This window comes from Polyodon spathula, chromosome 33 (assembly GCF_017654505.1).
Source record: "Polyodon spathula isolate WHYD16114869_AA chromosome 33, ASM1765450v1, whole genome shotgun sequence".
In the NCBI taxonomy this organism is placed as follows: Eukaryota; Metazoa; Chordata; class Actinopteri; order Acipenseriformes; family Polyodontidae; genus Polyodon; species Polyodon spathula.
Window position 1 is genome coordinate 2,338,376 of NC_054566.1, and position 25,467 is coordinate 2,363,842.

A 25,467-nucleotide genomic window follows, 5' to 3' on the forward strand; every position below is an offset into this window, starting at 1 on the left:
AAGATATCAGTTTTCAGCAGGTACCCAGTCCTGGGTATACAAACTCAATTAAACAGTCTGGAGCCAGGAGTTTCATGTTAAATATTTCTGCTCCCACTCATATTAGACAAGCTACAGCACCTGGGCATTTCAATAATATACCTAAACACGGGAAATCCTGAAACCCAATGTTAGCTTTTCTGCAGTAACTTTTATATATACAACATTGAAAGGCTGAAGTTGTGAACTAGCTCCTATAGATAATGTGATGACTGCAAAGAAAACATAGCTTAGCAGGTGTTCAAAATAAATATTTGTGGGTTAATGATCTTTGCCCTTCCTGGCTATTTGTGTCACAGGAGAAATAGATTGAACTATTGCCCTAACATCCTTACACCACCGGTCAATAGTCTCGATCTGCTTTGTGATTGGTTCACATCATTGTCAGTCCCGCCACTTTTGAAAGGAACGCCTTTCTCCCCTGCACTCTTCACAGCAACAGAAGACGGCTGAACACCGATTCAGCACGCTGAACACAAAATCCGCAATGAATGAATGGCAATGAATGAATGGCAATGAATGAAGGGCAATGAATGAATGAATGATGAATTGCAATTGCAGATGATTTATGAACTGTGAGGGCGTTCAGGGCCCGATGACTGTGGAGGGCGCTCAGGGCCCAAGTGAAAGATAAATCTGGCCGAAGTCCTTGTCCGTGGGTGCCCGACGGCTACCTGCGCGAGAAAAACATGAACAGTTACATGCACACCAGTGCCGCAGACAGGACGCGGCTATGGGCCACCTCCCCCAAAAAAGACGAGGCCGCCAATACCATGAATGAACAATAATAAATAATTAACACGCTCCACAGTGGTGCTTTGCCATCTAACCCTCAAATATTGAATTTAATGAAAATCAGCAGCTGAGACATGGCCCGTCCCCCAGAGCATGACGGCACCAGGGGAGAGAGACCAGTCTCTCCAACCCGACCAGTCACCCCGCAGAACTAAACAGGAACCGCTCAGCACTCTGGTAAGGAAAAAAACCCTACTCATATATTTTTTTAATTTTTTTAGGGGGAAACCTCAGGAAATCCATGGCTGAGGTCCAGCCCTTCCTCCAGGCTCTAAGCGGTCAACTCCCGTTCCGGCCTCCCAGCGCTTGACTGGCAAACCGGACAGACAGAGAAAAGCTTGAACTATACGGGATGAACATCTGTCACGAAGATGGACGTCAGACCAGAAACAGGAACCAGGAAATAAACAACAGATTGGTTTCGCTCAGCATTTAATAATGAACAGACAGAAAATAAAAGGTTGTAAAGACAAACAAAACACAGGACACGGCACTATCGCCAAAATAGATAGACAAACAAAACGGACTATACAGACAAACACGGTCAGCTGATATTTTAACTATTACTTTGATTATAACCGTCGTCTCCAATCCCGTTCTCCACTCACCGAACACACAACCCTGAGTGAGTGAAAACATGCTGCTTTTATGCAGCTGTACCGAGGCTCGATTGCTAATCAGTCATTCAACTGGAGTCGCGGTACAACTGCATGTGAATTAATAAAGTGTAATTCCCTGTGCTCACATATTTTACTTGCACGTGAAGTGCTGTGCAATCCTCATGCCTAAATACAAATATACATTTGAAACACTCGTGTTACACAGACCCGTTTATATCCCGTGTACCAGTGACTATACACCAACATTAACACACAACATACAACACAAAATACACACAGAGGCGGGCACTTTGCCACAACTTCAAAAACATTTTTTGTTATTTATTTATGCTATTTATGTATTAAATTATGCTGTATCAGCTATACTTAAATAAAATATATACGTCAATATTTATTTTTGTATGCTTTATCAGCCTCACTTGTTTTTTTGTACTCATTCTGCCAGAAAATAAACTCGGTTGAAAGAAATGATTACAAAATCCTTGTCAAGGGCAGCACACGGATTTCTGCTTTGTTGCAGCAGACTTTTCACACTTTAAACTATATACTGTTTTACAGCAAATAATCTGATCTGTTCATTTGGGAATGCTCCTTAGTAGATTGTTAAAGGCTTTTGATTACCCTCCAAAACTGTGAATGATAAAGTCCACTTCCTTCCTACTGACTGTATCTGGACAACTTGTCTTTCAGGGGTGACTCAGCAAACCACTTAATCCACATTGACATTTTACACACTAAACACAGTTGGTTTTTATACTGTCACATGCGCCTTTCTAAAAATGTGTCTTTGTCTTTGCACTCGCCATAAAACATAGTACTGACACAAAATTATGGAAACAACAAATGATTTACAAGAGGACTAGGGCTGGGGATTGTACAGCCCATTTTCTCACTCAGACCCTTAGTAAATACTCGGTATCTCTGAATAGATATTCACTTTAATTCATCTCACAAGTACAACGGTACATCACAATGTTGTGCTTTTTCTTGGTAAGCAGTAAAACTTGGGGGTGGGGAGTTTGTTTCTGGATAACTTCACTCAGACTTCTTGCTTACTAATTATATTTAGTAAGCAAGTACTCCAAGTTAGGTTATCCCAAACTCCCTGTCCCCAGTTGTACTGCTTTCCTAGAAAAAGGAGACAATTGTCTATTCAGACATTCAGCAATTAAAGGATCTTACTGAGGAATAAAATCCCCACCTTCAGTCGTTCTGTGAATTATCTGTTTCCATAATTGTTAGTACTGCATGTCCCCTAGTTTGAGTTTAGAATTCAGTTTTTTCACTCAGATATATTACATTCGGCTTGTATTTGTCTTCCACTTCTTATCTGGTGCAAGTATAATAACCCTTTCACTGTACTGTATATTCACTGCTTATCAGATAAATATATATTCCTTCTCAAAAACCAAGGCAGGTGGCAATAAACCTCAGCGTGGGTTTCATGTGCTGCAGCCTTCTTGTTAACAACCAAGTGCATTGCAGAGGGCACCACAAATGCTAATTAGAACCTTGAAGGGGAGTAGTGCCGACTCATTTGCATTTTGGCACACAATCAAACTGCTGCACCTCTTAAAAGTTACCTCAAGTGGAGGAAGTTACTTCAATTGAATCAGGCAGGATTACGTTATGTTTTTGTTCTGCAAGGATAACACTGAAATTAGAGCAGTGCTCCTAGTCATCAAAATGTTGAAGCTTTATTTCACATTTTATTGGCCTAGTTAAAAAGGGAGTTCAGTTTTCAATTGCCTCTGTGTTGCTGCACGGACCAGAAAATACAAAAATGACTACCTCTCAGAGAAGCCGTGAATAGTAATGTAGAGTCAATTGATGCTGCCTGTTGGTTACTGTAAATATTGTGCAGAATTTCTAAAATGAGACCAGTCCATGAGGCCATAGCAGTACAACCCCAAAATAAACGTCAGCAATGTAAAATGAATACCTGTTGAAAGTGTGAGCATTGTTACCATTTAGGATTCATATGGAGTGGTGGTGTTTTCCAATGAATATTTCAGACATGACTTTCAAGTAAAAGTAGAAGTAGAAACTGTTGTCCTACACAGCACTATATAGACTGAACTACAGCTTTGTATAAACTCAGTACTCAGTACTGGCTCAATATTGAACAGTACTCACTATTCTGACTACTAAATGTATACATTTTTAATGTTGGTGATTTAACTGTTTACTATGACTGCAGTGTGCAGTGTGATGTGCTCTATAATTGCTTTTACTAAAGAGTCTGGTTCTTCAGGACATTAGATAAAACATTCTCTTAGGATGTGTATGGTTGCACTCTGATCATTTAGGATGTTCATGATTGCACTCTGTTCTCTTAGGATGTGCATTGTTGCACTCTGATCATTTAGGATGTGCACGATTGCACTCTGTTCTCTTAGGATGTGCACGATTGCACTCTGTTCTCTTAGGATGTGCATGGTTGCACTCTGTTCTCGTAGGATGTGCATGGTTGCATTCTCTTCTCTTAGGATGTGCACGGTTGCACTCTGATCACTTAGGAAGTGCATGGTTGAACTCTGTTCTCTTAGGATGTGCATGGTTGCATTCTCTTCTCTTAGGATGTGCATGGTTGCACTCTGATCACTTAGGATGTGCATGGTTGCACTGTGTTTTAAAGCACACTGTCCAGTAGCCACGGTCCATGGCTTCATTCAGGATTCACTCACTCACATGCTGGAAAATATTACGGAGAGGTGTTGTTCAACAGCTGTATACACACACAGTGTGTGGCCCAGAACTTCCTGACCTTCGCACTGCATTGTTTCATTTACAGTTGTGGAAGCTACTGGCTGCCCTTTCCAATTCCTTTTTCACTAACACCTGCTCTTGCAACATATCAATTTACAATGCCTACAGAAAGTCTACACCCCCTTGAACATTTTTCACATTTTTTTATGTCAGTGTCTCAGAGTTTCATGCATTTAAATGACGATTTTTTTTCCCACTTATCTACACACCATACTCCATACTGTTAAGGGAAAAAAGTTTTTATTGATAAAATATATATATATATATATATATATATATATATATATATATATATATATATATATATATATATATATATATATATATATAAAAAAAAACTGAAAGATCATAATTGGTTAAGTCACCACCCCCCTGAGTTAATACTTGGTGGAAGCACCTTTGGCATCAATTACTGCTGTTAGTCTGTTGGGATAGGTCTAGGGCCCATGTTTATTTGCAAAGACATGACAATGGCAGGGATTATGAGGAAAAAAAAAACAATAACCAAAAACACAGTGTCTACTAGGGGTGAGTACTGTGACTGAGAATCTGTATTGCAATATATTGCAGTACTGAAGACAATATTGCGATATCTATTGCGATACATATTGGAATTCAATGTTAAATGATACCGTTGTTGATATTATTGCCACCAAAATGAGAACTGAGCAGTTATTAATCAAATTTGTATGCATATTGCAAATTTGCATATTTCAAAAACACTGAATTAGTTATTTATAATTCTCTAAAAACACTGATTTTAAATGTCATTTTTTTATCATAAATAATCTTTATTTTCATTTTATATTAAACATGTCTTTTCTGACCTCAACGCTTGTGAATAAATGCCAGTCAATATAAGCAGTCTGTAATTCAGCTTTCTCTTCACCTTGTCTTTGTTGTACCCCCGTGGTATTATAACCCTCTGAACCGTTTCCTGTATCGTGGGTCCAGGACTTTCACCAAGCCTCTGAAGTCTGCAGAATCAGACATTGTGTATGGCCTGAGTTTTAATTAAAAAAGAGTACTTTTCCGTGATCATTTGCTGAATTAGCTGGGTAATTCGCCCCGGCATAGATGTCATTGTTGCTGACTTGAAATCGGTGTACTAGCCTTTACTTGTTCACTGGGACTCGAATGTACTTCCACAAGTAAGACCCCCTAGGTGATACGGTGAATGCGATATTTAAGGTTGGTGATACCGCTGTCATGGCAAATTTCGTCCCACCCCATATAAAAGTATATTAACAAACATTATTAATATGCGTTCAAACAACAAAACAACCAGAACTACTGGTGTGTCTCTATGAGACAAAATGAGTTCAAATGCATTGAAACTAGGTTCAGCTTTTTCAATATATTACAATTGAGTAAAGTGTAAATATGTAAACATACACACGCGGGAATCTGTGCTTTAATTATGATAGATAGGTAGATAGATAGATAGATAGATAGATAGTAATTAACCATATTTTGTTTTATTTTTTTTTACTGTAAAGGTTATGTATTTAATCACGCACAGATCAATGTAATGCAAAGCATCCAGAAATGATAAGGAACAAAATCTAGAAAAGTATCAATATTATGATTAAATACCAATAAAAACGCACACATATATTTTAGTTTTTACTCTGTTCCCTGAAGGACTAAGGGAAGGGTGAAACCTGCAATGACACCGCCAGCATACTTTACTTCAAGTACGCATGAACAATGTTTGATGCGATACAGCCATCCTTTTTATATTTTTTATTACAAAATGATTCCATACATGCGACACTGCCTTGCCGAATTTATGCTGCTCAAAATCTCCTTGTGCTTCTGCCATATTTTGTTTGTGTTGGCATTTCTCACATTTTGAGTTCTCACGGGAAGTGACTATCTCGCAAGATAATAGCCTACAATTGTTCTCCCTGAGTTTAACCATAAATACTGGTGTTGTTGTTCAAATACCAGTTATTGTATTGCCTAGTGAATATCTCAGTATGCCAGGATATCAGTATTATTGCACATCCCTAGTGTCTACATTATGTGCTGTTTTTATTTTAACCATAACTGCTTTCTGACATCCTTTGTTTTGAGTTTTTTCTGTGTGGAGTAAAGTAAGGCCTTCACAATCTATTTTTACTTCTGCAACATCTTCCAACTTTAATGGAGTGTTCCATATAATGGCTTTGAAACTGTTTTGTACATGAATAAATGTTTGAATAATGGTGTGCTTTGGGTCCCGTGATTGCTCTTGGTTAATACTGTTGCAGATCAAACCCACCCAACCATGCTGTGCTGATGGAGACTGCTACAGTTTCTAATGTAAATAATGTAGTCCTCTGACAGCAGTGTATATTCAACAGAATATCACAAGCAATGTATGCCTTACACAACCTACGAGATTCACAAATTGTTAGTACTATTTTAGTCTGAAATGAAGAAACCGCAGTTACTGTTCTGATGTGAATAAGACTGCAGACAAGCCCCGGAATTACACTTCTGATTATGTTTGATTCAGATTCTGTAACTTTATTGAATTTGATGTAGTGACAATATACAGGTTATATACAACTTTTTGCAACCTACTGTAGCTATTATTTTTCCACTTTCAAAAATAAGTCTGCCAATTCGCAAAGCTTTAACCCTTTTAGTTTTTAAGAATGTTTTAAAATATTAAATACAGTTTGTATGTATAAAACATGCCTTGACTACTGTAAATAAAAAACATGAATTACCTGTGAGTGTTACCAGGCAAAGTGATCTGAGAGGGTGTGTGGGCTGGCAGACACCAAGAGCTACATGTCAGAATATTGTATCACTAACTACCAACTAAATCCATTTTTCAAAGGGCAACTCTGAATGTACTGTGGTTTGATTTCTTCCTGCTATGTTTGTATCTTTCCACAGTCATACAGTAACAGTTTATGCAAAGAGAGATTATGATGACCTTACCACTCATGCCTTCTATGCACGGCAAACAAGTACAATGTGGACAAGAGATTCAGTTCTTTGGTTGCTTCTATGCTAAAACAGCACTGCTGAGACACTGAAACTACGCTGTTTCTTTGCAATGAAATCAAATGACAGGTCTTGCAGTGTTGCACGCTATCCTCCCCGACACAAGTAACTTTCGCTTTACAAATGTTAGTTTAAAATTGAGTTAGTCTTTTAATAAGACCATGATTTGACTACAATAGCCAACTCTTATGGTAATACTGCTGCATTGACAAATATGTCTCCTAGGTGTTCCTAGAATGGTAGCGATTGCAGAAAACCACCACTGGAATCTTCAGTCGCAAGCATGTCATAATAGATTGTGCCTGCAGACATGTGCAAGGTATTGTGACAAGCAACAGAACCATTACAGTGGCCCAAATTCCAGAAGCACTGGACAACATGCACCCTTTTCCACTTGAACAATGCACCGGGCAACGCACTCAACATTACCACCAATCTACACAGGCCAATCTGGTCAGTGAATACAGTTTTGTTTTATTTATTTTTTTTATTAATCTTCTGCATTGTAATTACAGTACACTTGCAGAACTGCTAAAGCCATATGGAACGTCCACGTTACCTAAAGATCAAACTAGGAGTATTAACACACCTTTCCAGGTAAACAGAACCAACTACAGTGGGCTACCCTGATAGAAACTCTCAAGAACTGTCTATTCCTGCCTGATTCACAACAGTAATGTAATTCTTCTTTTTAAAATGCAATACAACATATCTTCACTGGTTTCTTGAAGTCTTGAGTGACTTTTTTTGGCAGATGGAAAATATTTCATATCAGGAGTACAAAAGACAATAGCTTCCAATACTTTGGAATAAAATGTATACAAGCTGTGGTTAAGTGTTCTGTATTATTACCTAGAACTCCATTCTTACAGTGATACCACCATCAAATCAAGGTCAGTATAAAATCCCCACACAGCTTCCCTCACAGAGGTATTGTACTTCAGCTTATGCATTATAAAAAGCAAACACATTGCATTTTCTTCTCCCTTTAAAACAAGTATTTAACATAAGCTTTTTAAATGTAATAAATTATTATTATTATTATTGTTAAGCGCCCAGCAACAGCTGTCAATACATCTGCAGCTATCCATAGCATGAATAAAGTTACCATGATCTCTACATACCCCTAATAGCTTGTGCTAAAGAATGCCAGAGCCAGCTTTCATCACAATTGAACAAGCCCTGCTCTAGACATGTAAAAATTTATAAGTGACACATACAGCCAGCGCACATGCACCCCCACACTGTGATCAATAACTTTTGCTAAAGAATGTCCTTAAGTTTCATCACAATCTAGTAGTTCTCTATTGTAGTGTCACATGTGGGCATACAGATGTATGTATGTAGCTTTTTTTGGGGGGGATATTCAATCATCCAAGAAAATTTGGCACAATAATAAAGCTTTTGAGTTTGCTGAAGGAAAAGCACTGTTTATATCTAAGTATCTCAACCACAAAAATGTGTTTTGGTGGCTCAGTATAAATGTTGTAAATGAGATGTTTCAAGCAAATCAAAATGTAAGCTCAGCTCAGCGTCCCTCTGCTAAAGGAATGAAAGGGCAAGGCTGGAGCGTGAACCTCAAGGAGGGGAGGGGAAAGAGGTGAAGAATACCCTGGGGTTTGAACATGGAGAAAGGAGCTTATTTGCATTTAATTAACAATCCCAGTTAGCGTTATAATTACATTTTATGAAGCCTGGTACATTTCAAGTTTAAGTAGCTAACAATATTTTAAATAGTTGCAATATGTTTTAACTTATTTTAAAGCAATATTTGCACACGAGTCGCTCACAGTGCTGCCGTTATCCTGCCAACAAAACTGTCAAGAAAAGCTACAAGATAAATTACTCACAAATCAATTAGCTTTATATAACCAAGCATGATCCAGGAATCATACCTAATGCAAGGTTTGCATAGTATGGAGTGGGTTCATGAAAGTTCACTGTGCATGTGAAATAACTGATTCTTCTGATAATTTGTTCAGTTTGAAAGTCCAATTTTGCCAAAAAGGAAGAACTCATCAGACAAATATTTGAATATTTGCTTAAGGAAAGGACAGTTTAACCAGACAGTTTCTAAACGATTCAATGTCAAACGTAAAGTTAAGCAGAAATATTGTCAGACTGTTTCCATTAAACAGACACAATGGCACAAAGTAATTTCTAAAAGGATCTGCCAAATGCGTCAAACTGAACTGTGTAGGGGCCTCCCAAAAATGTTTAGACTTTATGCAATTTGTACGGTCAGGATTTCTGTGAGCTCCAGCTGATGCGATAAAGCTGTCCCCAAAATATACTGTGATGGTTACGAGTATCGGTTATCAAACAGGGGGTGAACACAAATGAGAACCTGTAGATAAAGAAAAAATGTCATACCCAGTCATTCTGCATTGGTAGTAAATGGATCATATTTACAGTACCACAACACTTTTGTGGGACTCATTAAAATATTTAATATACTTTTAAAGTGGAGACAATTATGTATTCAGAGGTACCTGGGTGCTTAGTAAGTGAAGCCGGGCCCACACCTGAGCGATCAGTTGCACAACCCAATTGCTCCCGAAATTGCACAACTCAGTTGCGCACAATTGCTGTGTTCCCATCTGAGCAACTACTTGTGCAACAAGGTTCCCGCGTCTACAAGTTTCACTTTTTTATGATCACTGAAGTGACTTTTTTTTTTTTTTTTTTTTACATTTTTATTCCATCTACAAGGTGAAATAGCTTTTTTTTGGTTTTGACAACTGAGTTGACATTTTTTTTTTTTTTGTCCTGTGTCTGCAAGTTTAGAATTGTATTTATATTATTTATTTTTTGACAACTGAGGTGACACTTTTTTTTGGTCAGGTCGTAATGTGTCCAGTAATTAACGAGGAAGTGTTGACTGTTATTTTTTTTTCCAACTGTTGTTATTTTAAATGCCATATTCCCTAAAGAAAAAACAAAGCCACATACAAGCTGGACGAAACTGTTTAATTTTTCAGCCGACATTTTTAAAATTAGGGCTTCTTTATGACAGGATATGCAAGCCGTGCAGTCAGCATTATACAAACCAATCAGAGTTCGCAAATTGCCATGTGATCGCTCATTTCACTACAAGTCGATCAGGAGGTTGCTTGGAAAGTAGAGTCTGGCTCTACTTCAAGCAACTGGTTGCAGGGACGTCCACATATAAACAACTCGGTTGCATGCAACTAAGTTGCGCAATTGATCGCTCAGGTGTGGATCCAGCTTAAGGGATCTGAGTGTGAAAAAATGGGCAATACAATCTCCACCCCTAGTCTTGCTGTAAATCATTTGTTGTTTCCATAATTTTTGTCTGTACTCTAAATATATCAGAACAGTGGCTACCAGAGTAAGGCTGTAAATCTACTGAATAGATTTAAACTACCGACACATTAATACGCCCAGATTATTCTGAGCGTATTGCACAGAGCTGTAACCGAAGCACTTGCCAAACTTGAAATTCACAAGACAGAATGGGCGTAGCTACACTATAGACAGAACTCAAATGTTTTATGATTGCTAAGTTTTCTATGTAAACTTTCTATGTTGGTCCAGATTGTTTATTCTGAGTGATTTTAATGCAGTATGCCAGCCACTAGCGGCTTGTCACAGTACGGCTAAGTCTTCACAGCGGATTAGCACGAAGGAATCATGAACATTCCCTGGCTACCACTGATGCCCCTTCACTAGCTGACCATTAAAACCTATTACGACACACACAAATAAATGAACTCAGAACTGTTTTATGGTAAGAGTATTTTGGAGGACAAACATATTGTGATGTAGAAGTGGAATATCCTATTGAAGGCTCTTAACGGGTTGCAATCAGTACTCTTTGGTAGATGCAAGACCAGTGAAAATTATGTTATGGTTCAACGTGGACATGGTGAACCTGTACATACAGATATATAATATATATATATAGATATATAATATGATATATATATAGATATATATACGTATATATATATATATATGGTTCTGTTAACAAACATTTTCTGTTACATATGTTTGACCAAACTTTGTTGTAAATTAAAGTACACTTCACAAACTCTAATATTTGATTTATAGACCCTGGATGTAATTTAGCTTGGTTTAAAATAAATATGTTGGGTTTAGTAGAGACCATACTGGGGGGGGGGGGGGGGGGGAATAGGACCCAGTAGTGATTACTGGAGTCAGGACCAACTCCAGGTTTAGTCAATAGACTAATTAGTGGATTAATTAGTTAAGTTTAAAAGGGTGTGTGTTTTGTGTGGGTGATGGTAGGAGTTTGGTTTGGAGAGTTGGAGAGCAAGCGGAGTATAGTGAGACTGGAAAAAACGAACTATTGGAAAAGGTATTTGGGATTACGATTTGGTTTTGATGACGAGGGAACAGGCTTAGCCTGCCTCGTTATTAGTTAGAGAAAGAACTGTTTAGCTAGGGCCTGAGAACGGGTTAGGTTTTGTTTATTTTTCTTTTTAATATTGTAAACAATAAACACACGCTACGGCGTTCCTTGGCATCCTGTGTGTAAAGCATTTATTTGAAGAAGTGACTGGAGGGCAAGGCTATTCACACATTACTTAAATTAAGAAACAGTAAATGGAAAAACCATAACTTTTCTTTTTTGTGACAAACCTTTATTACAAATAAGTATTTTCTTCACTGCAGATTCAGTGTAGGTCAGCAGGCAGTAGAAATCTGGGTTGATAGAGCACCCAGCAATGGTCTAACCCAGTTCAGAGACAGCTGCTCAGCTGGTGCAAAAAACCTGCAACTGCCTGAAGCATAAGTGCGGGTTACAATCAATGAAACGTGTGCCTCTACTTTCACGCTATTAAGGTAAATATGACTGATGGGTTTTATGTTTCACAGATAGGGCTCCAACACTAATCGGGATAACAACCCCCTCAATCGCTGATTAAAAAAATTAAAAGCTTCCTGCTTGTGCAGCCTGGCGGGGCAAAGCCGTGACCTAAATCCCTGAGACTACAGGCCGTGGGGACGGTAAGGAAATGAGTGACTGTTAACGCCCACATACCTGAACAAATGAATGACCAAGCACGGAACGACAGCGCCTCTGATCAGATTAAAAGATCGGGTCAACTAAGAGGAGCAGGGTGGTCCTACTAAAACTGAAATGCAAATTCACAAAGAAATAAATATAATAAAGAAGATATTAATAGACACTCCTGTCTGACCACCAATAATTCACAATAACCCAACCATTGTTTTGACTGTTTGGGGGCATTTTGTGGTAGTAGAATTGTAAAGAAGGGAAATTGTTTCTATCTGGCGTTTTTCAAGTATGGCTGAAACAGACATTTAGAGCATTATAATATTAGATCTGCTTTTAATTCCCAATAATTATCTCACCAGCAATACTTTCCCCTTGAGTAAAATCATGAAACTAAAATAAAAGTAACTGCACTCTACTAGAACATTTTGTAATAGTAATATAGCACCATTACAAGTAAGGAACTGGTACTATAACATACAGTACATGTTTTGGTTTGCTAAACATTCATATCTGCTCAATAGCAGCAGTTTAGGGTGTCATTAAATTTTTCTTGGAAAGTAAAAAAATAAATACATAATCAGCTAAAATACTTTTTAACTGGTGACCAGTTCATTACAGTTGCATTAGTTTAAAGGTGCATTTTAGCCAATATTTTTGTTACCTGTTAAGTCAAACTTAATTTTACAAGAGATAATGTGAAGAGCCATTTTGTACTGTATATATAACCTTTGAATAAAACATGACTAAACATGTTTTGTATGTGATCAATGGCACTGAAAATGCAATTTTGTTTTTATTACAAATAGAATAAATTGGAAAATGATCTTAGTTAAAAGAAGAAAAAACACCCTGTAGCGGAACATTGAGCGTTTTGATCATTAATTATATATTCAGTAAACAATTAGCAGGATTATTTCAAACTAGTTATTAACTACATTTAAAGGGTACATCAGCAGTACATGAAAAATAAAACAGTCATGGTCTATGTGCTGAGTTAGTGGTCGCAGTGCGTATCACCAATACATAATAAACATGATTGAAGTGGGGCGGTGAGAGCTGGTATGCATACCGGTGAGGCGTATGAGAGGAAGAAACTTTGGTATGCTCAACATGTTGCTGAAGCGGAACAGCGAGGATGGAGAGACCGGGTTTACCCAGTGGAGGTGAGTTGTCGAGGATTTGTGGCACACTCTACGCCCGGTTCCTCAGAGTTGTCAGGTTCAGTGGCCAACAGTTGCGTCGCACAGTGAAGAACTTATCTGAAGCAGCAGAAAGGAGCAGCAACTGGCTGTGGTTGAGTTGGAAAGATTCTGGATGGGGATCTCAAGCACAATAGAAAGAAAGCAGCGCTGATGTACAGGTAAGTAAGCTGGGCTGAGCTGAGTCGGGGGTGGAGGGGGGTGATGCTGGGACGCCAGAATCACTGTTGAGCCCTCTTGAGGTGTCGTGCGCTAGTCAACAAAACACCGAAGATGGAAGGTGTCCACTTGAAGACCCCAGAGGTGTACCCTACTTAGCTCAATCCAGACGGTTGTCATGCTGATGTGTTGGGGAGACCGCATTGGGTTGATCCCCAGAGCCAGCATCGCAGCCATTGTGTGTGCTGATGTGCTGGGGAGGTAAACTGATCACTGGAGCCAGCATTACACTTCAGCAATCAACACCAAGCAGAAGGATATCAACATCGTCAGATGGAAAGAAACGGAGATGCAGATGGATCACATTAGTTTACTGTAAAGCTACGTCTTAGTTGGTGCTTATCTTTTGGCGAGAGCCAAGTTCAAATCAGCATGAAGTTTTAACATCTACTCTCATGTAATGGAAATCATTATAAAATTTGAATGAGGAACAGTTTAGGTGCTCAAACTGAAACTGTAGAATGAGCAGATATCTTACTGTGAGTAGAATTTACAACACAAAATAAAACTCCATAGCAGGACAAAAACTTTTTTTTTAAATTTGTATATGTTTTTAATGTATCAGGTTTAACCAGAGGCATGTCCATAATTTTACGGTTCCATTTTTGGAATGATCAACGCCTCCATAACTGTCTGCGTTTCGACATATTACAACACCCACATGCAAGACACGTTTGGTTTCGACATATAACAACACCCACAAGCAAAGACATGCTTTTCACTGTTGTTATTCACTGTAATGATAATTATTTGACTTGTTTTTTCTGCATTCAGTTTCCATACAAATAAAACATTTGTGTGAATTGGTGCCATTTAGATGGTGTGATTGAAGAGGGAAATGTGCTTTAGGTGGGGAAGTTTGAAAACAGCATAGGAGCTACTGTACTATCTCACTACAGCATTACCAATACAAGAGATTTGGAGCAGCGGTGATGGGCTGGTCAGTGTGTATAAGCGTGTACCACTGTGGTACAATTCTACCCACCGCTCATATTGGAGCTGCCTTTGTACTGCCATTGCCTTCACTGTGATCACATGTCAGTTTGTTATTACTCGAAGTCCAATGGATCACCAGCTATGCAAGATTCCACTGTTCACTATTCAAAAGTCTTAAAATCTACTTAAAATCTTTGTTAATGAATGTAATAGTATTTCTTACTAACATATATAAAAAATATATATGTGAAAATGCAAGCATGACATATGTTGCGTATGAATGGCTGCCCCCACTGTACTGGTACTAGGATATGCACCTGATGCTGCTGGTAATAACTACACGTGCTGTACAATACAACTGAAGGAGTCAAGTGAAACCTAGAACAATGAAACACAAACACCCGCAGTGGAACTACAAAGGAACCGCTAAATGTACACATGGAGTTTGCATTGCATTGCATTGTGTGATTAAGATAGGAGTAATGGTGTACATCATGCTGTACTGTACTGTGTGTGCTATGAATAAGTATGTTTAACACACAATAGTGTCAAAAATTATAAAACAACCTGCAGCAGTCCATGAAGTAGTGAGTAGCTAATAGGAGCAAAGCAGCAGAGGTAGTAACAGGAAAGCAAGAATGGTTTGCTTCTAGGGGAGCAGTTCTATATATCTATTTGTCTATATCTATCTGTCTATCTATTTGTCTATCTATCTATGGGTTCTATGGGTCAAAATGTGTCAGAATCATCATCTTACCGAGACAAAAATACACGTCCTTATCTCCTGTAATCCCTTTGCAAGTTCAGTGTTAACAAATGCCAACCAGCGAAAGGCCACAGAGCTAGATCAGAGCTTTCCCATGATTTTCAAAAGTACGTTGTTAGGAATTTCACAACAGACTTCTCTGAATAATCTCAAAACAAGTTCATTTGTTTATATTTTTATACATATAAACTAAAAATGCAACACACAAGCTGGCTGAATATTGACAGCGTTAGTTCCACAGGTAAAAATACATTAATCTTGAATTGCTCAGAGTGTCCCGAATTCAAAACTACTAGATATGTGCACATTTTAATCATTTTTTTAGGCGTTTACTAATCAAAGGTAAATGATCAATTTAGCTTTTTATTAGCAATCTATTGGCAGCCTGTATTTTCTTACTGAGCTAAAACAGAAGTAACCGGTGCGTCGATCTCCAATAGGTCACAAATCACAAGCTACTAGACCCACACACTGAGAAAAAAACCCTGCCAAAGTCAAATAAAAATCAACAGGTTGGATTGTATTTACCACAGGCTAAAGTGTAGCAGACAAACTATACAAAAAGTCAGACATTGCCTGAAACATCTGCACGGTGTAGCTGGTCAATAGCTAACTTAACAGGCTAAACACTTCTTTTTGGTAGACTCGTGGCGCTGTCTCCGCCTTTTAATCAGCATACGATGCCATGCATAATATGAAGGTCGCTATGCAAGGCTAAGCTAATACAAAAATGTGTATAGGGCAGTATTAATTAAATTTGCATACATAGCAATCACCAGTATCTAGTTGTGGTCAGTAATTCAGTCTTAGCAGTGTGCTACACCCAGTCAGGACACTCAACTGTGACGTCAAACCAAAACTGAGCACAACTGATGGCAGAATCTGTGCAAAATCAGATGAGATGAGTCGGGACTCCCGGCTTGAGCCCGGCTGTGTGCGGCGGGCTAAAAGCTAAAAGGAAACAGCAGTAAACGTAGATTTAGTGTGCACCAATGCACTTACAGATTAACATGGTATGTGTAACTGAATGGAAATTACAAGTAAATACATTGTCAACTATGAGCGCTTTGGGATTGGTTATTATTATTATTATTATTATTATTATTATTATTATTATTATTATTATATTAATTAAGTCAATATTTTTATTAAATTAGTCATAATAAATGGTAAACAACTGTTTAAAAGAAAACATCTCTTGGGGATAAATCCTTTTACATGCAGCCATTGGAGGTCTAACGTGATCTATAGTGATGTCCTTTCAATCTCCCAAATGTTGGTTTTGTTATACCATGTTAATGTGCAACTTGACAGCTCTGTGGATGATATTTTCAAAGTAAGCTTTTTTAGGAGATATACATATTTCCAAACCCTAAGGGTCTCACTCTCTATACACCTTTAATCAATATATAGCCTCTCAATTTTGCCAGTTTGCAGAAGGTGGTGTGTTTACACTCGATCAAGCCCCTATCTTCTATAATCAATGAAAGCATTGAGGGTATATTACTGTCGAATCTGAAACATAGCTTGCTTTTTCAGAACCAAGTGATTAATGACTACATGAACAGCAATACTTTAAGGCTAGATACTGCACTGATGTATTATATTGGACATGTATAGTATTTGCCAACAGGTTTCAGTGGTGAAAGACAAAAATACTGAACGCTGTTAATTGTTCATATAGCTCACCAGGAAACATAGTTCTGGATCAGAGGGCTAGAGTTGGGCTGTTTCTAGTTTCCAGTACACTGCAGTTACATGCTGTAGAGCTGTGTCAGTCGGTACTAGGAAATCGATGTTTCCTGCAATGCCTTTGTGAACAATACTCCCAGATGAGCAGAGGTAGAAACACACCCCATACAGTATGCTGAGGTTCCTAACAAAGTGGACAAACACTTGGCACTTGGTGCACATCCATAACTCCCTATGCAGTCTTCATGTCCAAAATAACAAACCCGACCCAAACCGGAACCATCAACATTTTTACCCGACCCGACCCAATCAAAGTAAAACACATAACAATAGATCCACATCTGACCCGAACCGGAAGAATAATGGTAGAATGGCAGAAACAGTACGTAGGGACATAGACAAAGACACAGAGGCACACAGAGGGGTTAGAGTTGAGAACTCCACTCCCCAGACACACACAAACACAGCGGAGTTCAGAACTCCACTCCACACACACACACACACACACACACACACACACACACACACACACACACACACACACACACACACACACACACACACACACACACACACACACACACACACACACACACACACACACACACACACACACACACACACACACACACACACACACACACACACACCGGGGTTAGAGTTCAGAACTCCATTCCCTGAGGTGCTTTGCATCACACACAAACAGCACAATATTATAAAAAATAAAGGCATAATTGAATCAAACAAACTAACAAACAAAATATATACTTGCACTTATATTTGCATTTCATTTCCTATTGCTGTTAGGAAATAAAAGCTGGAACACACAAGCTGCTCCTAGAGAAGCATGCTGATTCTCCAGAGAGTACGAGCAGCAATACTAAACACAGCCTCGCTAGCAACACGATGCTGGAACACACATGCGCATACGTATCTCAAAATAATATCTGGTGCAACACCAGTACGTTACAGAGTTAAAACAAATAAATAAATACCAAAGAAAATGACCTTTCCTTAGTGGTAATGCATAGCCTTTTTCAACTGGACATGGTTAACGTTACATGAATAGACCCGAACCGAACTCGACTCGAGTGTTGCATAACAATTTTCTATCTGTTAGTTTCAGTTTTATTTCCTAAACTTTTGTATTAAACACATACTGATAATGTTTGTCGGTTTGAAGCCTAACATAACATGAGAAGTCATCCATACTTCAACGTGTATTTGTGTCTAGTCTGTATGTGTACAGCATTTAGCTGTATGGAAAGGACAGTGATGAAACACTGTATATTAAACACATTGACTTACACTGTACACCTACAACTAAGCAAATACTGTACCAAGGTATGTACTACACAGGTATTTGAACTGCATATTTTTCACAACGCTTACATTTTTAGAAAAAATTATACGCTGACTAAACATCAACTTTCCTTCGGTTTTATTATTGTGCATGGGAGAAAATACTCACAACATGTCACTCTCCTAATAAACTAAAAACCTATACATATAAGCTGCCTACCTTTTGTACTTTCTCCGCTATCATCGTCTAGCCGCTACTCTGTGTCTAAGTGATTTACACAAACACATTGGTAGGTGAGGGGTGTGCATTACTGTACCTCCTTCAATGTCCTGGCAATACAGCTACTCTGTAAGCAGGTTTCAGTTCAATTCCTCAGTCTCATTTACTCAAGTTGTGGGCTGTCCAGATCTACTAAACTGAGCTATGTTTGCTAATGCTGGAACAACTGGCCTCCACCTATTTCCACAGGCACCTAGTTCAGCCTGTTTAACCTGTAAAAGAATAAAAGATGACTTTCCAGTGACTAACTCACAGTTCCCACAGTTGCAGAGGGGAACAGTTGCACACCCTAAATGTGCTAATTTCTAAAAACCCCAACAGTATGATAATGATCGAAGCAGAAACAACAATGGAGAATGATTTCTAACACACATACAAGAAAACAGGCAAGACATCAAACATTCTCAAAGTATTAACTGAGGTAATACTCTGATGTATGTCCAGGAATGGTAATTACTCTGCCATTGTATTCACAGAGGTGAATACAATGCCAGAGTACTGCCGTTGTACTGCTTTGATCTCAACCTGTGTGGCATGTTTATTTTGCAACAACATCACTGAAAGATAAGCACAGCAGTTTGGTTAAAGTCAATGAAGCACAATGGCACAATTAGGAGTTTTTGACCCGAGTATGAAACGACATTGCTGAAACAAGGCTGCTGGGCTCCAGCAGATCATCACAGTACAGATTTGATTCCATTTTATAAATGCAGTATAGCCAGACACACATACTAGTGTTTGTTCAAATCGATCTAACCAGAGGCCCTAAAATTCTGAAGGTGTGATACTTGTTCTCTCTTCATAGTTTTTAACATATACAGTACTGTGCAAAAGTTTTAGGCAGGTGTGAAAAAATGCTATAAAGTAAGAATGCTTTCAAAATTAATAGTTTATATTTATCAATTAACAAAATGCAAAGTGAGTGAACAGAAGAAAAATCTACATCAAATCAATATTTGGTGTGACCACCCTTTGCCTTCAAAACAGCATTAATTCTTCTAGGTACACTTGTACAAAGCTTTTGAAGGAACTCGGCAGGTAGTTTGGCCCAAACCTCTTGGAGAACTAACCACAGTTCTTCTGTGGATTTAGGCAGCCTCAGTTGCTTCTCTCTCTTCATGTAATCCCAGACAGACTCGATGATGTTGAGATCAGGGCTCTGTGGGGGCCATACCATCACTTCCAGGACTCCTTGTTCTTCTTTACTCTGAAGATAGTAGTTAATGACTTTCGCTGTATGTTTGGGGTCGTTGTCATGCTGCAGAATAAATTTGGGACCAATCAGATGCCTCCCTGATGGTATTGCATGATGGATAAGTATCTGCCTGTACTTCTCAGCATTGAGGAGACCATTAATTCTGACCAAATCCCCAACTCCATTTACAGAAATGCAGCTCTAAACTTGCAAGGAACCTCCACCATGCTTCACTGTTGCCTGCAGACAATCATTCGTGTACCACTCTCCAGCCCTTCGGGGAACAAACTGCCTTCTGCTACAGCCAAATATTTCAAATTTTGACTCATCAGTCCAGAGCACCTGCTGCCATTTTTCTGCACCCCAGTTCCTGTGTTTTTGTGTATAGTTGAGTCGCTTGGCCTTGTTTCCACGTCGGAGGTATGGCTTTTTGGCCGCAAGTCTTCCATGAAGGCCACTTCTGACCAGACTTCTCTGGACAGTAGATAGGTGTACCAGGGTCCCACTGTTTTCTGCCAATTCTGAGCTGAAGGCACTGCTGGACATCTTCCGATTGCAAAGGAAAGTAAGCATGATGTGTCTTTCATCTGCTGCACTAAGTTTCCTTGGCCGACCACGGCGTCTACGGTCCTCAATGTTGCCTGTTTCTTTGTGCTTCTTCAAAAGAGCTTGGACAGCACATCTGGAAACCTTTGTCTGCCTTGAAATTTCTGCCTGGGAGAGACCTTGCTGATGCAGTATAACTACCTTGTGTCTTGTTGCAGTGCTTAGTCTTGCCATGGTGTATGACTTTTGATAGTAAACTGTCTTCAGCAACCTCACCTTGTTAGCTGAGCTTGGCTGTTCATCACCCAGTTTTATTCCTCCTACACAGCTGTTTCTGTTTCAGTTAATGATTGTGTTTCAACCTACATATTGAATTGATGATCATTAGCACCTGTTTGGTATAATTGTTTAATCATACACCTGACTATATGCCTACAAAATCCCTGACTTTGTGCAAGTGTACCTAAAAGAATTGATGCTGTTTTGAAGGCAAAGGGTGGTCACACCAAATATGGATTTGATTTACATTTTTCTTCTGTTCACTCACTTTGCATTTAGTTAATTGATAAATATAATCTATTAACATGTCTATTTTTGAAAGCATTCTTACTTTACAGCACTTTTTCACACCTACCTAAAACTTTTGAAATAAATAAATAAAATCAATCAATCAAATCAATCAAATTTACATTTAATATAGGGCCCCATATACACGGGAGCATCTCAGGGAGCTTTACATAGTCAGCAAAGAAAAAAGCAAAAAACAAAGTCTACAAAATCTACAAAAAATCAAACAACAAAAACAGAAAATAAGCCAATACACTACTACAAAAATTTTAATAAAAAACCTGATCAAACCAAAATGTTTGTATATGTGTTTTAAAAAGGGAAAGACAGTGAACGGTTCTAATGTGTTAGATGGCTAAAAGAATGCGATCCATACGTGGCAGTTTGAACAGGCGGTACACTAAGAATGCGATCCACACGTGGCAGTTTGAACAGGCGGTACACTAAGAACACGATGCACACGTGGCAGTTTGAACAGGCGGTACACTAAGAACACGATGCACACGTGGCAGTTTGAACAGGCGGTACACTAGGTAGGTCAGCCTCCAAAGACCACAGCACCGACTAGGAACATAACAGAGTATGAGATCAGAAAGATAGGAGGAGGCCAGGCGATGTAATGCTTTAAATGTAAGTAATAACATTTTTGTAATTTATTCTCTGAGTGACTGGTAACCAATAATCAGGCCAAGAGGTAATGAAGGCATGGATCAAATAATGGCGGACATGTGCAATATTTCTAAGATGGAAAAAAGAAAATGTACAAATAAATTTAATATGTGCATCAAAACAGAAATCAGAATCAAACAAAACCCCCAGATTTTTTATGACACAAAAATACAGATTTATCACACAAAACCTGAGCACAAAAAGTGCATTTTAGTTCCTCTACCACTGCATCAGTATTGCAGACATTACAGCTATGAGAAAATTAACATCTGAGTCTTTGATCTTAGAACAGGAATCTATATTTCCTAGCCCAATACAGAAGCTGCAGTGTTTACTAAAATAAGACGAGTCATGACCAAGCCTTGATCTTAACACTCCCTCACTGCCACACCAACTTAAGTCACTGTACTACGCTTCGTGTTACAATGCTAACATTAGTATGGAATTTTACAAAGTATGAAACAATTCAACAAAAAAGGATATAAATAATTTACGACAGGTGGCAGCACCATGAAAAAAGCCCCCATGATGACCTATATACACAGCATGTGGAAGAGAATCACATAGCAAGAATTCCCATGCATTCCTTTGTCCAGCCAACCAGAGGCAGCACTTAGGCATAAGTAGGTCACAGGACCTCGATTCAGACACATCACGAGCATGTACTATGGAATGTGCATTGCATGTGTCATCTCTAGTGGAGGAGTGCTTCTCAAGCTAAAAATCTAAGTGTAACACACATACTGACATTAACATATATGAAAAACAGGTTGCTGTTATCACATATATAGTGCAAAAAGTGCTCAGTGCAAACGTTTCGGTCGCATGACCATCCTCAGCATTGGACAAACTTCTATTTTTCATGTTCACATAACCCTTTTAAATTCTCAAGAAAATGCTATTAGTTTTTAATTTGCTGTAAAAGAAATATAGAGCACTGTATTGCAGGAGAAAAAAACTATGTGACATGGTGGTAGGGAGGTCTTTTTTCACATTGGTTGTAGGTTTTATCATACCGTTTTGGCAGACTCTTGTTAATCCAAACCCTTGTAACCTGGATGTACCAATAATCCAAACCAAAGTATTCTGATAGCAGCTGTAAAAGATCTAACTTCAGTTTAGAATTATACAGTAAACACAACTGTTGCCACAAACATTACACAAAGATTAGACCAGGAATTTGATTAACGGTGCATCTAGGTTATATTAACAATATGTCTATCTGTTTAAACTTTATGGCTCTTTTATATTCCTCGGTTGGTTGAATTAATCAATTGTCAAACACAGCCTATATAATACATCTTTATTTGGATGGTGCCTTTCAGTTAATTGCATATGTCAGATTTAATTGATAATCAACACCTATTTCGCACTTAATGAAAATGTAACAGTACATGAGGAATTAGCCTACTTAAGCAGCTCGTCCATTTAAAATGCACTGAATGTTACCTTAATTGGTGTGCATTGACAATTCACAAAACTTTAATTAACAAACAAGATCTATCACATGGCATGTCGCGTTAATTGCGTGCCACTGGGAAAAATGATTTAATGGGTTTGGGATATCAGGTTTCGGGTGAAGGCGGTGGAGAATGCTTTAACCTGTGCAGTTACATTAGATTATGGGTGAGGTTTCATATAGACTCTCCCATACATTATAGAGAAGGCAAAGAAATATCAAATAAACCATCAGTTGTAGTTGCAATGTAACAACTGTAAACCTACTGTCCATACCTTGCACAGACACATTGCAGTGCACGCAAGGAAGAGCGAGACATTAGTGTTAACAGGTTCATTCTGGACATTACTGTACAGACTTTAGAAATAGCTTAGGCAATACTTTTGTTTAAGCCCCTCTGGAAAATTGCTTCACTCTTAATACTAATTTAAAGCAAAGGAAGAAACTTACTAACTTTTACTAGAACACCAGCAGTTTTTTTTTGTTTTTTTTTAAATACTGCGGAAAAGTAATTATATATGTTTGTGTGTGGGTGTGTGTGTGTGTGTGTGTGTTTCTAGAACGCCACGTCAATTTGTTGTCAATAAGACACTATTTTATGCTACAGTTGAAAAACTTCAAAGTTGATGCTAAATATCATAAATAAAACATGCCCAATGACCTATACGGTTTTGGTTTTGTTTTGTTTTGTTTTTAAAACTAAGCAGTGACGAACCTCTCGACTCAGTTGAAGGAATTGCAAAGACAACCCCTTTCTGTTCGAACGCTTATCATCATAGCTTTAAACTTACAATAGCCTATGACAAGATCGCCTCTTGTCTGAAAATGTTCAGAAGTTTTTTGGAAGTGATACTAGTATGAATACTCACTGACATCACAAAATGATGAGTTCCAAAGCGGGCAATTTCCCCCAAGTTGTGGTCCTGACCTTTACACATACTGTATCACATAACGATATTACAGTTATGGTATGCATAGTTTATACAAGTGGATAGTGTTTAATATGGTCGTTTGGTACATTCGAATTTTAGACTGGTTTGCTCACGGCCTAAACAGCAACAACTTTGAACTGTTTTCCATTAGTGTGGTTACGTTATCCAAAAAGCTATAGTCACTTAAACAGGCACTGTATCCTCCAATGTCAGAACTGCTGATCAGCTGAATTGAACTGGCCTCCGCTCCACTAATTATGTTTCTGTTAAAGACAGAGTTAACATACAATTCCCAAGGTTTGAAATGCAAGTCCGCACTGCTAGAAGAGTTGGCTTGTTTGTTGTGCAATTGGTGTTACACTGTACTAGTGTTTATGTCTAAGAACTGGGTCATACATACCCGCACAGTACGTGCATATGGTCGCTTCGCTGTTCTCCCATGTAAAAGTATACTGTACTGGCAGCTGTTAAAAATAGTAATTTCTCTGCACAACACCAAATAAAAACAAAGTTACCTACCAGATATGGAGGCCTTGCTTCTGCTTATAGAGTCGTGTTAATGTTGAAAAACAAGTTAATGAAGCGCAGCATGCTGGACAGAAATTATGTGTTGTGCAATTCCTGTTTGTACGATGCAAATTCTCTCTCTCTCTCTCTCTCTCTCTCTCTCTCTCTCTCTCTCTCTCTCTCTCTCTCTCTCTCTCTCTCTCTCTCTCTCTCTCTCTCTCTCTCTCTCTCTGTCATGCCACGCAGGCCTCCCTGACGCTGCAGTGCACATTTAGGGGAGGGGAAATTAATTTTCATTCAAAGATGTGCACATAACTGTCTAACTTCTGCTAGTTACAGAAAGTTGCGTTAAGCGGTGGACAGTCAGTAAGTACATTACGAAAGACAGTGCGTACAATGACCATCTTTTAAAGGTATACTGTACATACTGTGTCAATACATGTAGTATTCAACATTGTAGTGAAATAAATAAAAATACAGTATGTAGTGAGTATAATAATAATAATAATAATAATAATAATAATAATAATAATAATGACAACATAGTACCAACAAAAATCATAATCACAGTCCTAATGGTTTCCATTACTAACGTTTCTAGTGCATTTTGAATTTGTGTTCGCTATACAGTAGGCTGTGGCTGTCAACACTTAGTTTTCCAAAGCTGGGGAACATGTTTGCTAACGACTAAGCAGAGTACTTCATCTATTTATTTGGCGAGATGAATCTTATTAAAAATAGGGGTGCTATAGATCATTGGTTTTCAACCGTGCTGAAAGTGCCAGTGCTGTTACATGACTGGCCTGGCACACACCAGCAGTTGTACATCTGCTATTCCCCTCCAATTCGTGGCGGTATATGCACTTGGCGTTGGGTAAAGTCCAAATACATTTTTTGTCTAATAGTTAATACAGTGCTTATGGGATCTGTCTTGTTTTCAAAAGAAAACATCTTGTGTATGTTA

The 25,467-nt window shown here is 38.4% G+C and overlaps 1 protein-coding gene across 2 annotated transcripts in view; it reads right to left on the reverse strand.

Moving 5' to 3' along the window:
* Positions 1 to 24,655, reverse strand: part of LOC121303551 (serine/threonine-protein kinase Nek6-like) — an 84,679-nt gene extending 60,024 nt beyond the window's left edge. The window contains exon 1 of one of the 2 annotated variants that reach the window (XM_041234314.1): positions 24,516 to 24,655. The gene's annotated coding sequence lies outside the window, so the exon portion shown is untranslated. Of the gene's footprint in view, positions 1 to 18,665; positions 18,728 to 24,515 lie in introns of those variants that run through there. The other variant, XM_041234315.1, reaches the window with a different exon arrangement.
* Positions 24,656 to 25,467: the final 812 nt, after the last annotated feature.